The sequence below is a fragment of the Equus przewalskii genome, chromosome 13 (genome assembly GCF_037783145.1).
Source record: "Equus przewalskii isolate Varuska chromosome 13, EquPr2, whole genome shotgun sequence".
Lineage (NCBI taxonomy): Eukaryota > Metazoa > Chordata > Mammalia > Perissodactyla > Equidae > Equus > Equus przewalskii.
Genome location: NC_091843.1, coordinates 48,525,145 through 48,531,356, shown reverse-complemented (window position 1 = coordinate 48,531,356; position 6,212 = coordinate 48,525,145). Strand labels below are relative to the sequence as shown.

General features: G+C 40.7%; 1 pseudogene; it reads left to right on the top strand.

Moving 5' to 3' along the window:
• The first annotated feature begins 3,067 nt into the window (after positions 1–3,067).
• Positions 3,068–3,444, top strand: LOC103562079 (ubiquitin-ribosomal protein eL40 fusion protein-like; annotated as a pseudogene).
• Positions 3,445–6,212: the final 2,768 nt, after the last annotated feature.

The following is a 6,212-nucleotide window of genomic DNA, read 5'->3' as shown; positions in this document are numbered from 1 at the left end:
TAATGGTTTCAAGAATCATTCGACTCCCAGGCACAGCCTTAACTACGGCTTTTTATAGATAGAAAAGGATATCCAGATCTGTGTGTGACATTGCAGAGGACACTGGAGGTTGATAAAAGCTCACTGTGTTATGTCTCTTTCTCTATTTCTTTACGCCAGCCAAGGAGAAGCTGGCTTTTTTGGACCTGGGAACAGTCGTTAAACTGCCAGGGCTTGTGAATGAATATCAGAAGAAAAGACGATGCTCTTCATTTCATTTTATTTTAGTGAAAATAATGACATTTAAATAATGACGTGTAACCTCTTTGTAGGCCTAGTAAGGACTCTGCACGTTTTCCAAATGTTGCCTCTGCTTCCATAGGGTGCCAGGACCTCAGAGTTTTTAAGACACTCACAGAAAGGACCCCGGCCTTAAGTGCACCTATAAACATACATAATAGCCAATTTACAACCAAGTCAAGTCAGAATGGATATTCATGTGCCAGCTTGTAGTACAATTCAGCTCTCAATTCTGGGACAAATTAAATTCATTCTTGTGCATCCTAGTGGTAATGTACAATTAGCTTTCAGAAACTATAATATATTTTCCTATCATATAGAGGCTTTGGAAATTTCAAGGATAACCTCTCCAGTCCAGCAATCTTAAGTGTATATCTCCAAAGTTACATAAATCAAACCATTTGGTAAACTGTGTTGTAACCTTTTTAAACATATCTCCCTGTTAGCTTTAACATCATTATATCCCATTGTGATGAAAATGGACTTTCTGTACCCAGCGATAATGAAAATAGCCACTTTATGCAGTTTCTGCATGCAATTATCCAGGCTTTTCTCAGACTCTAGAGAAATCTAAGCTAATTGCTTTGGGACTTTTCCTACATTTCCATAAATTCTTTGTTAATTTTTCATGAGAAACTGTTATTGCAGTCACCCTTAAAGTTCCCATTGTATTCAATAATGTAACGAAGTCATTATGGAAACAGGGCGATTTGCTGGTGTCCCCTCCAGAACTGGACTCCTTTCGATCCCTGTGTGTTCTCAGGTAAGGTGGGGTTTTCTCCTCTTTTTATTTTCTATTTTTTGATACAAGCTTTTCTTCATCTGAGTTTACTCAAAGCCAATCTAAAACTGGCCCTATGTGGTGTACGACCTTGTCCTTATAGGCCATGAGCTGAGTTTGCTTTATCTGACAGTTGGCTCTCGAATTGCTTTTATACCTACTCATCAGCCCCAAAGACAAAGAGCTCTGTTTTGAGTGATAGAGGAGCAACTGAAGGAGCCAAGTATCCCAGGGAATGCTCTGAAATTACCTTAGATGTTACATTTGATTTATTGATTGCTTCAAACCCAGAGCCACAATTTCCGTAGCTTCCAGAAGCACTGCCTAAGAACACCTCAAACACATTGCAGTGATTTTCAGGGATTTTTCAGCCTGATTCTCTCCTTTGAGCTCCCTTGACCTCAACAGCACTCTCTCTGGCACCACTAAAGGGAGACAACCTTTCCTCTTGTCAGGCAGGGCTGGATTCAATATGGGGAGACCAAGGTGAGCAGACCAAGAGAGAGACAGTTTAACGTTGGTTAATTTGTCCATAATTAACAGTCAGAAAATCTAAAAAGAAGCCCTTTTAATTTCAAAATACATACAAGATTTGTGTTTTACAGTTTTGCGTTCAAATTTTATTTCAAGATACATGGGAGCTATGTAACATTGCATCCACCTGTCCTCAAGATTTGTGCAGGTTACTGAATATTTGCTACAATTCAATTACTTGGAAAAGGGCCTCCCCCACACAAAAAAAGTTGCTCTAACCTGGTCATTGCTTTGGGCCTCTAAAGGCCTAGGTTTGGGTGGGAAGGCAGTGAGCACTGAGGACGGTACTCCCACTTTCAGCCCACCTTGAACTCTAGGTTGGAGGCTTCAGAAAGCTGACTTCTAAGAAAAGTTCCTGCCTGCCCTGAAGTTTATAAACTCTTCTGGAACATTATGGAAAGGAACTTGGCTATATTTAGGCCAAAGCACACATATTCTTTTTCTTTAGGCACACCAGTGGTGCGTGTAGCACTGGCCCTCCCCCATGCAACCTCAGAGCTGACCTTCCAGAGTGCAAACTGAACTAACTCTCCTTGACATGGGCTCTTTGTTAGCCACAGGTAGTTTTGGCAGCCCAGTGTGAAAATTGTCCATTTGCAAACATGCTCATGTATCAGCAAATGTTCAAGCAAACTGTCCCCCAGTCCCAAAACCCACTGGGAGTCATTCAAATGGTCTCTCTCCAGGGAAACAGAATCAACAAACTTTTGTGCCAGTGAGAATTAAACCTACTGCGTTCCAGGGTCATAAAAGCAAAGTTCTCACAGGCTGCTGTCTCCCAGGAGCCTCCCCAAGGGGTGACTATTCACCTCGGTAGGCAGCTCAGTAAATACGTGTTAAATTAAATGGAAACTAAAAGAGTAGTGACATTTGGAATATTCTAAGTCTGTTTTCAGGGTATCTGAATATTTAATTTGGTTTTGAGAAACCCCAAAGAGTTCTGTTTCTTGGATGAAGACTGTCAAGTCACACTTCTGGTACTGAAGATGTTCCAGCTTCTCACAGTTGCCAAGGCACAGACATAGCTTCAAACACACTCCTCTCCAAATCACAGCTTTTGATTCAGGCCTCTTTCATCCTCTCATTATTTTGACATTAAAGCTCTCCTTCCAAGAGTTTTGTAAACTTTTTCTTTCAGAAACTATTGCCCTTGACTGTGTAAATGTACATCAGCTACACTGTGTAACAATAAGAGCCTTAGGTCATTTAAGGATAGTATCATGAAGAGCAAGGCCAGGCTCTGAAGTCACTATCCTTATCGATTTATAATTGAAAACTCAAAATTGGATGCGTTTGGAAGTACTCTAACTTGGAAATAAGCAAAGCTGGTTATTGAACGGGAAGATTTTTCTTCTTAACAACAAAATTCACGTGGAGCAGTTACTTGCACATCAGCACTCCTTCATGTAATCCTTCCAACAATGTGATTTAAGAAACATAATCCCATTCGTTCTCTTCAAGGAGGACACAGACATGCAGAGCTTTGTGAAGACCCTTGCAGGCAAGACCATTACCCTCAAGGTCAAGCCCAGTGACACCATCAAGAATGTCAAAACCAAAATCCAAGACAAGGAAGGCATCTCACCTGACCAGCAGCATCTGATGTTTGCAGGCAAAGAGAGGAAGCATGGTCAAACTCTCTCAGACAACAACATCCAGAAAGAGTCCACCCTGTGCTTGGTGCTTCGTCTGGGGACAGCGTCATTAACCCTTCCCACCACCATCTTGCCCAGAAATATAACTGCAACGAGATGATCCAGTGTTATGCTCGCCTGCATCCCTACACTGTCGATTATTGCAAGAAGAAGTGCAGCCACACCACCAACCTGAGCCCCAAGAAGGTCAAATAAGGCCTCTCCACCACCTCCTCCTTCCTCTACAGGGTGGCCTCCACCCAAACCCCATGGCCCTGGGGCCTCAAAAAAGTTTCCCTTTTGTTGAAAAGAACAGAGAGGAGGAGGAAGAAGAGAAGCAGCAGCAGCAGCATTATACCCATTTTACAGATTAAGAAACTAAGCTCAGGGAGGTCAAAGAAATTACCCAAGATAACACAGTGAGTAACAGTCAAGATCCCAATTGACCTCCACTCCTTTTCTTCTGCTATGCCACACTCAGGATCAGCTCCTCCATGCCCTTTGACCAACAGCCTTGACCCATTCTGGGAGAATTGCCCATGTGTTTCTTTGGGCTACCACAGTAGTCTACATAAGCTTCTTCTATGGTCCCTTTAATACTTCACTGTAGTTTTTGTTTGTGTGTCTGATAGGCTGTGAGGTACTTGAAGACAGGTTGTCTTCCCCTATTCATGTTTGTATTCCTGGCACCTACCACAAAACCTCTCAAGGTGCACATTTGTTGAAAAACAATACTAATGCCCAATAAACATATGTAAAGATACTCAAGTGTTTGCATAAAGAAATGCAAATTAAAGCAACAATGAAATTTGATTTCTTTTAGCTACCAGGTGGGTCAATACCAGAACATTTTCTAACACGGATTGTTTTTTAGGATGAGGGTAAAACAAGAGTCATACTTTGTTGTTTGGTGTAAAAATTAGTACAGTTTTGAACAGCTTTTGGCAACGTCCACCAAAATTTTAAGCATACACTCTTCTAGACATTTGTCCTTCAGATATACCTGCCACAAGGTAGAAATATAAGTGAACAAGAATGTGTATCATGGTATTGTTTGTAATGGGGGAAAAAAATGTAAACTTCCTAGGTCCTTAATAGGAAACTTTAAATTGTATGATGCTTTACTTACATATGTCAGAATATCATACTTTTGGATAAAGTGCAGCCAAACTGCTAAAAAAAAAAAAAAAAAAACTGTTAAAAAGAAACAACAAGCCCAAAATGGAGTCACTTATGCTAAGCCCAAGTCACCAAACCAAGGCTTAATACTTAACCTATTTGCAGTTTCAGCCTTCCCCAGGAACGTAATCGTAACAGGTCAGTCTGGAATTTCTGGTCAGCACCAATGAGGTAATCTGCCACGTGGGCCCTTTTCACCCCACAAAGGAAGATGAGGTAATCCACTTTTTCTTTATCCCTTCCTTCTTCTGCCCAAAAAAGCCTTCCATTTCGTACAGCTCCTCGGATCTCCTTTCCACTTGCTAGATATGATGCTACCTGATTCGTGAATTGTTCAGTAAAGCCAAGTAAATCTTTTTTCGTTTGTTTGTTTGTTTTATTTTTTCATTTATTTGATTATTTTTGGATATACATCATAATATATTTCGAATTCTGTGTAGATTACGTCATGTTCACCAGCCAAAAACTAATTATAGTCCATCCCATCACATGTGAGCTTAATCACCACTTTTGCCCTCCCCCCTCCCCCCTTCCCCTATGGTAACCACCAATCCAACCTCCAATGCTGTGTTTGTTTGTCGTTGTTTTTATCTTCTACTTATGAATGAGATCATATGGTATTTGACTTTCTCCCTCTGACTTATTTCACTCAGCATAATACCCTCAAGGTCCATCCATGTTGTCACAAATGGCTGGATTTCATCATTTCTTACAGCTGAGTAGTATTCCATTGTGTATAAATACCACATCTTCTTTATCCATTTGTCCCTTGATGGGCACCTAGGTTGCTTCCAAGTCTTGGCTATTGTGAATAATGCTGCAATGAACAGAGGGGTGCAAGTATCTTTATGCCTTTGTGTTTCAAGTTCTTTGGATAAATACCCAGCAGTGGGATAGCTGGATCATATGGTAGATCTATACTTAATTTTCTGAGGATACTCCATACTGCGTTCCATAGCGGTTGCACCAGTTTGCACTCCCACCAGCAGTGAACAAGGGTTCCCTTCTCTCCACATCCTCTCCAACATTTGTTGTTTTCTGTCTTGTTAATTGTAGCCATTCTGACAGGAGTGAGGTGATACCTCATTGTAGTTTTTATTTGCATTTCTCTGATAGCTAGTGATGTTGAGCATCGTTTTATATGCCTGTTGGCCATCCCTGTGTCTTCTTTGGAGAAATCTCTGTTCAGATCTTTTGCCCATTTTCTAATTGGATTGTTGGTTTTTATGTTGTTGAGCGTATGAGTTCTTTGTATATTTTGGATATTAACCCCTTATCTGATATATGGTTTGCAAATATCTTCTCCCAATTGTTAGGTTGTCTTTTCGCTTTGTTGATGGTTTCCTTTTGCTGTGCAGAAGCTTTTTAGTTTAATGTAGTCCCATTTGTTCATTTTTTCTTTTGTTTCCCTTGCCCGGTCAGACATGGGACTTGAAAATATGCTGCTCAAACTGATGTCAAAGAGCATACTGCCTATGTTTTCTTCTAGAAGTTTCATGGTTTCGGGTCTTACATTCAAGACTTTAATCCATTTTGAGTTGATTTTTGTGCACAGTGTAAGGGAATGGTCTACTTTCATTCTTTTGCATGTGGCTGTCCAGTTTTCCCAACACCATTTATTGAAGAGACTCTCCTTTCTCCAGCATATGCTCTTGGCTCCCTTGTCGAATATTAGCTATCCATAAATGCGTGGTTTTACTTCTGGGCCCTCAATTCTGTTCCATTGATCTGTGTGTCTGTTTTTGTGCCAGTACCATGCTGTTTTGGTTACTGTAGTTTTGTAGTATATTTTTAAATCAGGGAGT